Consider the following 12,583-nt stretch of genomic DNA (forward strand, 5'->3'; position numbering starts at 1 on the left):
TGAAAAGAATATATAGATCTAAATACAACATAGTGTAAAGTCCAGCCTTATAGTCTACATGGCAAGTCTTACAGTCTGAAAAGCAAGTCACTGTGTGATCTGTTTGTGAAGTAACATTGTAAGTATTGGGGAAAATATATGTGTGTGTATATATATATATATATATATATATACACACAAACTCTTGCTATTTTAACTGGGTTTCACATTAAGTATACATGATCAAGGAATAAATAAACTACAACTGACTTTGCTACAAAAAAGAAGAAAATATAAATCCTTTAGTTCCTCAAATAGATGATTTATTTCAAAGTAAAAGACTTTCACTTCGTTTCTAATTTCAAGTGTAGAATAATCCTAAAATAATATTTGAGAAAATATAGATCAGACTCAGTGATGGGAATATATATATTCTGCTGCTGTGCTTAGGTGTTTCTGACTCTGTGGCCACATGGACTGTAGCCCACCAGGCTTCTCTGTCCATGGGGATTCTCCAGGCACAAATATCAGAGTGGGTTGCCATGTTCTCCTCCAGGGGATCTTCCCAAGCCAGGGACTGAACCCAGGTCTCCCATACTGCAGGCAGACTCTTTACCAACTGAGCCATCAGGGAAGCCCAAGTATACTGGAGTGGGTAGCCTATCTCTTCTCCAGGGGATTTTCCTGACCCAGGAATCAACCAGAGGTCTCCTGCATTGCAGATGGATTCTTTACCAGGTGAGCTACCAGGGAAGTCTAATGTGTATACATCCATACCTATAGGATTTTCATGATTTTCTAGTGCAAAGTATACATTTTGTTTGAAGTACATTTTTAAGATTGCTGCATTTTCTTATGAAAATGTGCATAGTTTTGGATATAAAATGTAACTATTGATAGTATAGATTTGTATTCTATATAATGAGTTAAACTATATTTAATACTATAGATTTATTTTAGGTAATAGGATATTTTCTAAAGTTTCTCTCTCAAATAATGTAATATTTTTTAGAATTAATAGAAAAGATTATGAATTTTAAAGAATCATATTATTAATATGTCATAAAAATGTTGTTAACTGTTCTCCACACAAAGATAGGCCATATTAATATTTGGCTATATTATGTGTGTGTCTCCTTCAGAATTTTCCACAGTTTATTGTGATCCACACAGTCGAAGGCTATGGCATAGTCAAGAAAGCAGAAATAGAAGTTTTTCTGGAACTCTCTTGCTTTTTCGATGATCCAGCAGATGTTGGCAATTTGATTTCTGGTTCCTCTGCCTTTTCTAAAACCAGCTTGAACATCTGGAAGTTCATGGTGCACGTATTGCTGAAGCCTGGCTTGGAGAATTTTGAGCATTACTTTACTAGCAACAAAGATCTGTCTAGTCAAAGCTATAGTTTTTCCAGCAGTCATGTATGGATGTGAGAGTTGGACTCTAAAGAAAGCTGAGGGCCGAAGAATTGATGCATTTGAACTGTGGTGTTGGAGAAGACTCTTGAATGTCCCTTGGACTACAAGGAGATCCAACCAGTCCATCCCAAAGGAGATCAGTCCTGGGTGTTCATTGGAAGGACTGATGTTGAAGCTAAAACTCCAACACTTTGGCCACCTGATGAGAAGAGCTGACGCATTTGAAAAGACCCTGATGCTTGGAAAGGTTGAGGGGAGGAGGAGAAGGGGACAACAGAGGATGAGATGGCTGGATGGCATCACTGACTCAATGGACATGGGTTTGGGTGGACTCCGGGAGTTGGTGATGGACAGGGAGGCCTGGTTTGCTGCAGTACATGGGGTCTCAAAGAGTCAGACACGACTGAGGGACTGAACCGAACTGAATATGTATGTGTCTTATTTTTGTACTTGCAAGATACTTTGCAAATATTATTTTCATATTTTGCTTCATATTTACATGTCAAAAAAGAATGGTGTTTCAGAATTGTAAATAATAATCTTAAGGAGGCAAAAGTTATCAAAGTAACTGAATGAATATGTAGTAAATAATGTAAATTAACCAAATCTTAATTATTTTCCCAATTGAATTATCTCCTCAAGTGGATCAGTTGTTTGGAGTTACATTTTCATAAAGATCATCCATTCATCTTCCCAGATAGTTGCGAATATCTGGTAATAACTGATATTTTTCAATATCCCCATCTCTGTGTTTGCTTATAGTGTTTAATAGCCTTCCATAGAGACCTCAGTTCTGCCTTCATGTGTAAATTAAGCATAAACCATAATCCATGACCTTCAGCCACGAACTACAGAGTTTAATACCAGATATTTTGGGTGAGGAATTTTTAAAAAAGATGCTTACAATATATGCCATTCTTATCTCTCTTGTTAATAAGTACAAGTACTAGGAAACAAAGAGGCCAGAATATATTGCTTCATTTCACAGAGACATCATTCATACAAATCTCTCTCTCTCGGAATGAGGCTTAAAATAAGACATTATTCTGCCTGCCTCATTCAGTCTGGATTCATGAGCAGTTCAGGTTGTGGGGTGGTGGTTGCTTTTCGCTAGTAAATCACACTGTATGAGAAAACTCATATACTGATTTTAATTCCTATTGCGTGGGGATTTCTTATATTATGTCGGTTCGGTTCAGTTCAGTTCAGTCGCTCAGTCCTGTCCGACTCTTCGTGACCCCATGAATCGCAGCACTCCAGGCCTCCCTCTCCATCACCAACTCCTGGACTTCACTTAGACTCATGTCCATCGAGTCAGTCATGCCATCCAGCCATCTCATCCTCTGTCGTGCCCTTCTCCTCTTGCCCCCAATCCCTCCCAGCATCGGAGTCTTTTCCAAAGAGTCAACTCTTTGCATGAGGTGGCCAAAGTACTGGAGTTTCAGCTTTAGCATCATTCCTTCCAAAGAAATCCCAGGGCTGATCTCCTTCAGAATGGACTGGTTGGATCTCCTTGCAGTCCAAGGGACTCTCAGGAGTCTTCTCCAACACCACAGTTCAAAAGCATCAATTCTTCGGTGCTCAGCCTTCTTCATGGTCCAACTCTCACATCCAAACATGACTACAGGAAAAACCATAGCCTTGACTAGACGGACCTTTGTTGGCAAAGTAATGTCTCTGCTTTTGAATATGCTATCTAGGTTGTTCATAACTTTTCTTCCAAGGAGTAAGCGTCTTTTAATTTCATGGCTGCAGTCACCATCTGCAGTGATTTTGGAGCCCCCCAAAATAAAGTCTGATACTGTTTCCACTATTTCCCCATCTATTTCCCATGAAGTGATGGGTGCAGATGCTGTGATCTTCGTTTTCTGCATGTCGAGCTTTAAGCCAACTTTTTCACTCTCCACTTTCACTTTCATCAAGAGGCTTTTTGGTTCCTCTTCACTTTCTGCCATAAGGGTGGTGTCATCTGCATTTCTGAGGTTACTGATATTATCCTGGCAATCTTGATTCCAGCTTGTGTTTCTTCCAGTCCAGCATTTCTCATGATGTACTCTGCATAGAAATTAAATAAGCACGGTGACAATATACAGCCTTGATGTACTCCTTTTCCTATTTGGAACCAGTCTGTTTTTCCATGTCCAGTTCTAACTGTTGCTTCCTGACCTGCATACAGATTTCTCAAGAGCCAGGTCAGGGGTTCTGGTATTCCCATCTCTTTCAGAATTTTATACAGTTTATTGTGATCCATGCAGTCAAAGGCTTTGGCATAGTCAATAAAGCAGAAATAGATGTTTTTCTGGAACTCTCTTGCTTTTTCCATGATCCAGCAGATGTTGGCAATTTGATCTCTGGTTCCTCTGCCTTTTCTAAAACCAGCTTGAACATCTGGAAGTTCACGGTTCGTGTATTGCTGAAGCCTGGCTTGGAGAATTTTGAGCATTACTTTACTAGCATGTGAGATGAGTGCAATTGTGCGGTAGTTTGAGCATTCTTTGGCATTGCTTTCTTTGGGATTGGAATGAAAACTGACCTTTTCCAGTCCTGTGGCCACTGCTGAGTTTTCCAAATTTGCTGGCATATTCAGTGCAGCACTTTCACAGCGTCATCTTTCAGGAGTTGAAATAGCTCCTCTGGAGTTCCATCACCTCACTAGCTTTGTTCATAGTGATGCTTTCTAAGGCCCACTTGACTTCACATTCCAGGATGTCTGGCTCGAGGTCAGTGATCACACCGTCGTGATTATCTGGGTCGTGAAGATCTTTTCTGTACAGTTCTTCTATGTATTCTTGCCACCTCTTCTTAATATCTGCTGCTTCTGTTAGGTCCATACCATTTCTGTCCTTTATCGAGCCCATCTTTGCATGAAATGTCCCCTTGGTATCTCTCATTTTCTTGAAGAGATCTCTAGTCTTTCCCATCCTGTTGTTTGCCTCTATTTCTTTGCATTGATCGCTGAGGAAGGCTTGCTTATCTCTCCTTGCTGTTCTTTGGAACTCTGCATTCAGATGCTTATATCTTTCCTTATCTCCTTTGCTTTTCACTTCTCTTCTTTTTACAGCTAAGTCATACAGTGGCTCACTTAGTGGCTCAGTCACACACTTGAGAATGTAAGGAACAACACTTCTTGAAACAGGCAATATCGAAAACAATAGCAGTAATAGTAGAATCATAAGAAGTTAAGTCAAGAACTTCTATTAGGTGTAGCCCAGTGACATCTCCATGTCATCTGACTTAGTTTGCTAAATGACTCTAGCTTGCTGTTGATATCCTGGTTGTAGATCCTGAGCATCTGATTTTTATTCAAAGACTGGTTATTGAGATAAGCTTTAGAAACAAACTCAGAATGTCCTTTTTAACAACTTAATTAAACCTCTTAGCAATGTAACATAACCACAAGGAACTATCTAAGGAGTGAGTCTGAGTAAATACAGACCTTAATTAAAAAAACTGGCACTTAATATTCAGTGAAACATAATAGATGCCATAGGCCTGACATCAGTTAGGTGGATTTTTCTTTTAGAGCTCCCCGGTATACGTTGAGATTTCTGTATATGTCGGGAGACAGTCTTTTTATTTACCTGATAAGGCTGTTCAGAACCCAAGTGTCTCCAGTTTCTGGAGGGATGAGGCAGAGAGAAAAAAGGTATAATTTTACCCATAGGAGTAAATCACTAGATTGTTTTAAACGATCAGTAACTCGAGGAGAAGTGCTTCTTTATATCTGAAAACACAGAGTAAAAGTCAACAATATGTCAGACAAAAAGTCGTGAAAATTGTGGTCATATTTAGCGGTCTACTCCATCCCATGCAACTGATCCCTTTGTTCTGCTGTCCTTGCCCAATGACCAAGGACATCAGTGAAAGCAATAGTCTCGAAGAGACTCATGAAGTTTTTGTGAACGTCTGTATGACCTGTCCAGCAAAGTGGGTGCCCTGATCACTGGAGATTGTGGAAAGCACCTTTTAACCATTTTTTTCTATTCTGAGATATTAATCCTGAAGCCAGGAAAGGCATTATCAAATAAAAATGAGGTTTGTCAGGGAGCCAGGAAAAGCCAAGTGGCCATCTTGGACCTCTCATAGCCCCAACTCTTTGGTTTATGGCCATTTTTAATCCATTTTAAATTCCCTGAAGACGTGTTAACTTTTGTAGAAGCAGAATGAACTTTGTTCATATGTGCTGTAGTCTGTTCTCAAAAGCCACATTCCAAGAAAACTTTGTTCTTTTAATCAGTGAGAGAAAACCAAATTCCAGTTTGGTAACAGCTTATATTCACTGTGAAACAATAGTTATTCACTTAGTCATAGTAACAATAAGACTTCAAAGGCAGTTTAATGTCTTAACAAACTTGTAGCATGCACAAAACTCTTCTTTCACTTGCAACACACCTGGTTACACTTTCTGTATTCATCACTTCATTTGTCCATTTAGAGGACAGCCACCTGTATGTTTAGACTTACTTTGCTTTCCCTTAATAGAATGGAATTCCATTCCTTATTACTTTTTATTAAAAACACACGTCTTACTTTTCTTCAGAAACCATGACTTGTACTTTACATCATCATTCTGTAGATTGGTAAGGATAAATCACCCAAAGTTATATCATTTATAAAAGTATCTTCACAATGCCTCTGTTAATTAGATCAATAAACAAACATCAATATCATGTATCAGTTCAGTAATGATTATTTCCCAGATCACACAAGCCTCAAATTCATTTACTTTAATTTTCTTTAATTTAGAATTGTTTGATTTGTAAGCACTGACTTCTCTTTAGGCCAATTAATTAGAGCGCATTGAACCACTTAGCCTTTAGCAATTTTTTCCAAGGATGGAGACATACACCGAGACACACACAAATCTGGACAGACAGAAACCTCACAGTTTTCCACCTGAAATTTAAAATGTCTCTTTGTCCCTTTTATTTTCTTGGCTTGAGTTCCAGCTCATGGCTGGAGTCCCAGATAGAGTGGGCTGTGTATCTCAAGGACATGATAAGAGTTAACTCAGGTTTTCCCCCAGGCATGTTTCTGTTTCTCAGGCAGGATCAGAGCTCCCCAAAAGAGTATTTTCACAAGTCAAACTTTTAGTAATTACATGTGCAAAAAGAACCAGTTTTGCAATTTCAAAAAGATTCCATTTTACCTAGTTTTCTCCGGAGTCTAAAGAATACACATGGCCATTCAGGGTTCAAAATGTCATTTCTCCTTCATGTAGTCATAGCTTCATAGCTAAACTTTAAACCAGAGAGTGCTCAGATGGGCTCTGATGACAGGGGTAGACTGATCGATAAGATGTCCCAGCAGGGATTCTCTCTCTGGGCAGGTGAGGTCTTCTCTTAAAGCAAAGAAACCCCATATATAAGGGATTTTTAGGCCTTGAGGATCAAAATTATCCCAGTTTTTCAAGATATTATTCAAGGCGGGTGGTTCTGGACTGTTAGGCCCCATCTGTAAGAGAGAAAAAAGCAGTGCCCAGTGCCATGGCTTTTTTCTACCAGAGGTGTCTGCCCCTGCTCTAGACGGGGTTGGAGACTGATTTTCCACCTAAGCTTCCTTCCCTGGCCAGAGCTAACCTGTCTCTTACAGGTGAAGGTGTCCTACTCCCAACCCCCCTCGTTCTACCACCCAGGCATGGTGGAGATGCACCAGGGTTAGACCTGATGGCATCCCAGATTGATGTCCAGGTCCTCACCATTAAAACCTTGGTTTGATTTCCCTTTTATTCCGGCACCACCTGGGGTGGAACAGAGTAGTTTTCCGGATGCTTGCCGAGCCAAGACCACTAGGGGAAGCACCCAACTTCTGTGTACCTGCGCACATTCCTCATAACAGTATAAGTGGCAAGTCATAAAGGGATGAACAGAAAACCCAAGACATCCTCCTGAGAGTGGCCACACGAGTCTATTTAATAACAAAGGAGGCGATGGAGGGCCCGCCTGCGAGGAAAAACTAATCCTTCATATTCATGGAGTGCCAACATCATCCTTTTTATTCCTGTCCATCAGACTGTACAAAAAGAATACCTAAGGAGTTGAGACAAGAGCCACTGGAGGGCTTCGTCTGCTCTGCTAAGAGCTAGCGTTACTAAGGGAAGAAGCCCAATGCACTTTCAATCTGCCCAAATCTGGGGTGTCCCAATCTGTGTCCTCAGGAATCTCATGCTCACCAGCAATGCCTCAATCCATATAGTCCAGAGGCATAGCCATGACAAGAACTTGCCTGTGTGTCTGTGGGATCAGGATGGTGATTTCTAGTCTGAGAGATGTCCCTGGAGCTAGAGCTCCAGCTAGCTCCCTAAAGTGCTCCTATCTGCAGTGTCCTGTAAAACTTGGAGTGGGGGCCTTGCTAGAAAAGCACAATAACAGCATGGATTGCAAGTCCCTTGAAAGTCTACAATCCGGCACACAAGGTTAATAACTTTAATTCCCCAAGCAGATATGAAATTGTCAGAGGGACCAGGAAAAGCTGACTGGGGAAAAGAAATTCAGTCCACATGCTTCTGATTTAGTAAAGTAGCTGCTGCTGCTGCTAAGTTGCTTCAGTCGTGTCTGACTCTGTTGAGTCAGACCCCAGAGTTGGCAGCCTACCAGGCTCCCCCGCCCCTGGGGTTCTCCAAGCAAGAGTACTGTAGTGGATTGCCCTTTCCTTCTCCAATGCAGGAAAGTGAAAAGGGGAAGTGAAGTCACTCAGTCGTGTCCAACTCTTAGCGACCCCATGCACTGCAGCCTACCAGGCTCCTCCACCCATGGGATTTTCCAGGCAAGAGTACTGGAGTGGGGTGCCATTGCCTTCTCCGTAGTAAAGTAGAGACCACAGTAAAAGAGCAAAAGAATCTCAACTGTGAGTGTTCTTACCTTGTCTTGAAGATCTTGGACAAGCCCCCAAGATGATAACCTAGCAGTCAACGGTGACCGATGCCACTGGATTCATGGTGTCTAAGAAGAAGATATTACTCTGGGGCCAAAGACAGTCTCAGTCACTCAGAGCTTTGTGTATATTTTATTTAAAGTGAAGGTGACAGAAAAAGCTTCTGACACAGACATCAGAAGGGGCTCACTAATTTAAGTGGGGCCATATATACTTCTCAACTAGCCTCTGAGAATAGACAAAAAACATCTCAAGGATGTGAGCGTTTTGCCCACACCCTTTCCTATAACATACATCCAAAGCTCAAAAAGAGGAATGTCCTTGAACCTGAGATACTGCTCCCTACAATGCCTACTTGTCTTACGCAAAAGAATGTGAAAAAGAAAGCAAGCTTGCCTCCTCCTTAAAGGGGCTTTAGGCTTGGACTCTTTATCAACCTGCTGGGACAGGTAAGTATACAGTTAAACTCAGAAAACTCTAATGTTGTAATGGTGGTGAGTAAAGCATTTGTATAACATACCACCGATAACTCATATAAGTATATCACTTATAAATTCAGTATGAAGGTCAAAAGATAAAATATCAAAATAATGATAACTACAAAATGAAATAATGGAACCATGTTTGAAGAATTAGATGACAGTATGATACGAAGTCAACAAACAGAGAGACTCAATGAAGAGCTACAAATTATTTTTCTTAAAGGAAACTAACATAAATTCTGGATTTGAAAACTAAAATAATTGAAATGAAAAATTGATAGGTTCAACAGCACATTTGAGATGCTAGCAGAAATAATCCATAAACTTGAAGATGAATTCATAGAAATCAATGTAAAAATAAAGAGAAAAAAATGTTGAGGGAAAATGATCTAAGGCATCCATTCATTACACCATCAAGTATGGAAGGAGAGAGACTCTCAGAAAGCAGGGAGAGAAAGGGGAGAGAGTAAAATCACTTGTAGACGGAATGGCTGACCGGCAGGTCAGAGCGAAACGGAGGTGCAGCGCAGGGCTCTTAGGGCGCCCGGTGGCAGCAGCCTCTGTCTAAGGCGATAGCGCCCTGAACGCGCCCTCTCATCTGATCTCGGAAGCTAAGCAGGGTCGGGCCTGGTTAGTACTTGGGTGGGAGACCGCCTGGGCATACCGGGTGCTGTAGGCTCTTTGCCTTCCCTCTCCTTTAGCCCCCGCCCCACGTCCCAACTCTTGGGCTCCCGCAGCCCCAGCCCCTCCTGGGGGTGGGTGGCCAGGGCACTGACTCCCGCTGCAGACCTGGGTTGCCTCCACGCGGCCCTCGAGCCCCTCCGCATTTGGCTTCCAGGAAACCAGACGCCCGTCCCGCGGGTCTCCGTCTGGGGCTCCCTTGGCGTGCCTCAGGCAATCCCAGGGGGCTGCACCAGCCCCAGCCGCAGCCCCAGCCCCACCCCCACCCCACCCCACCGTCCCGCGGGTCTCTGTCTGGGGCTCCCTTGGCGTGCCTCAGGCAATCCCAGGGGGCTGCACCAGCTCCAGCCCCAGCCCCAGCCCCACCCCCACCCCACCCCACCCCCATCCTCGCAGGCGAACGCCCGAGCTTGCACACACCCGCGCGCACACACAGATATATGTGCACAGACGGTGCATGTATCTTGTTCAGTTATAATTTTGGTGGATATATGCCTGGGAGTGGGACTGCTGAATCATATGGTACTTCTAGTTTTAGTTCCTTTAGGAACCTCCATACTCTTTTCCATAGTGGCTCTACCAACTCACATTCCTACTAACGGTGGAGGCGAGCTCCCTTTTCTCCACATCCTCTCCAGCATTTGTTATCTACAGACTTTTCCATGAGGACCATTCTGACTAATGTGAAGTGGAACCTCGTTGTATTTGGAGTTGAGTCTGTCCAATCATGAGTGATGTGGAGCAAGATGACCCTTTTAAAATGCAGATGCAATTCTATCACCTCCCTGCTCCAACTGCTCTTGTATTTTCCCATCATAGTGAAGATATGACCAAATCCCTTCATTGCTTGGTCCCCCCTTTCTTCTCTGATTTCTTTTCACTGGAATGCCCTCTGCACTCTTTTGGTTCCATCCCATAGGGCATTTTTCATTTCTTGAATGTACTAAGGTTCCCTTGTCACGTAGCCTTCCAAGATGCTATTTTACCTGCCTGAAATTCTTCCTGCATCTCAACCCTGGTTGACATTGGTTCAACCTATGGATCTCAACTCAATTATTAGTCTGAAAAGCCTTCTCTGACACCCAGTTTTTGGTGAGGGAAGAGGCCCCTATAGAAGTTCTCAAAGTATCTGCCTGTTATTTATCATTAGTCAGTGAAAGAAGGAACTGTGTTTCTTCTTCTCTCAGCATTCTATTTCCAGAAACATATTGCATGCCTACTAGCTCATAGTAGGTGCTCAATATTTATTCAGTGTGTGAAAGACAGAAAAGTTCTTCGAAGCCTCAGCTTTTCACTTGGCTCAGCACTTTGGATCTCTTTGTATCTTTGTCAATTCAGTTCTTTTCTTTCTTCTGTTGATGTGCACACTATATTCAAGGGACGATCTAAGGCATGAAGACATATCAATAAATATAGGTTCTTGCTTTCCAGGAACTCATACATCAGATTTCTATAATTCAGGGTTTTTTTAAATTAATGCTCTAGAACAATGTGAACTTTTAGTATTATCCATTTTCATTTCAAAGAAAGATCATTTTACTTACATAGCAAAGGTGGAGACCTTCCAACTTTCAGTCCAATACTTATAACTTTACCATTTCAGGCAAGTCTTGTGGTTCCTTCTGGAGGTGTGCAGCTCTTCCAGAAATGTGAAGATCTTCCATAGTCCTCAGACTTTGGTGTGATTTGGAATCATCAAGAAAGTTTCCAGGTATAGGTTCCAGACCACCACCTCAAAGAGTCAGTAGCGAATGGAGTGGATTCCAGCAATATGCATTGTTAACCAGCATCACTGGTGATTCTGTTGCTACAGACTCAATGCAGTGGGCAGGGCCTGGACTGCCCACTGGGTCTGATGTGGAATGGAAAGAAGGGCTTACCCCCTTCACTGTTTCTAGCCCTGTGACTAGAAACGGTCCCCAAACAAAAATCAGACAAACAAGATTATCCCAGATCGTAGTCCATGAGATGAAGGAACTAAGCAGCTGGTTGAGATGGAGCCAAGGGGAAAGGTTGCTCTTTTTTTCTCCACCTCTACTCCTTTCTTCCTTGATGCCTTAGTGATTCATCGTGGAGATCTGAAATAAAGTTAACAAGAGTCATATTTATTGAATAAAGATTTTGCATTGAACCAACTCTAAAAAATGAAGAAAGTTTCACCTGCCACATGTTTCTTTTAAAAAGTCAATTGCTTTTCAACTCTGGGGTTTCTCCATTGCCTTGTTCAAGTAGCCTTAATCGTAAAAATAAAATAAAACTACATAAAGATTCAAATATACCAACAAAGGAAAGCTTCCGTTTCTTAAATCATCTTTCCACTTAGTAGAACACTAGCTCTTTTCTTTGTATTTTGACTAGGCAATTCGTTGTATTGTGGCTCAGATGGGAAGGCATCCACTTGCAGGAGACTCAGGTTTGATCCCTGGGTCGGGAAGATCCCCTGGAGAAAGAAATGGCAAACCACTCCAGTATTCTTGACTGGGAAATGCCACGGACAGAGGAGCCTGACTGGCCACAGTCCATGGGTAGCATAAAAGTTGGGCACAACTGAGCAACTAAGAACAGAAGTATTTCCAAGGACCACATCAAGAGATTTGGAACTCTTGCTTGACTTCCTCATGTTGACCATGTTGACTAGGCAGCAGATAGCAGCTGATTCATCTGTACAATTAACAAAGAATGTGTCATTCTGTTCTATACTTTTCTGTACTGTAGGAAGAGACTGTACAGAGCAGATGTCTGCACTTGTACAGGACTTTTGGTCCTTTAGAGGATTACAGTTGCACCATCAATGCTTGCCAGGGGTGGCAGGAAGGCGGCCCTGAAAGTTTGAGTCCAGACATGTCCAGTGTTTTAGGATATATCAGATGAGTAAGAATGCATTTACCCTTCACTATGTCTCCATAGAAAGTTGCTTTGGGTATGGAGGTACACACACACACACACACACACACACACACACACCCTGCCGCCGAGACAGGTCAAGAGCTAGAAACCACAGGTAAGGGAGACGGAGAAAGAGGGAGAGAGAGACAGCAAGAGGACACGCAAGCTTCCCAACCCCCAGCCTCCACACCCTCCCCCCTCCACTCTGGGTATTCACTCGGCCCCAAGTCGACCCGACCTCACCCTCACCCACCGACACACTCACAC

The 12,583-nt window shown here is 42.4% G+C and overlaps 1 pseudogene; it reads left to right on the forward strand.

Moving 5' to 3' along the window:
• Positions 1–9,311: 9,311 nt before the first annotated feature.
• Positions 9,312–9,428, forward strand: LOC147350720 (5S ribosomal RNA; annotated as a pseudogene).
• Positions 9,429–12,583: the final 3,155 nt, after the last annotated feature.

This window comes from Bos grunniens, chromosome 20, assembly GCF_055505025.1.
Source record: "Bos grunniens cultivar Pamir isolate PY7600 chromosome 20, Bosgru_T2T1.0, whole genome shotgun sequence".
Taxonomy (NCBI): domain Eukaryota; kingdom Metazoa; phylum Chordata; class Mammalia; order Artiodactyla; family Bovidae; genus Bos; species Bos grunniens.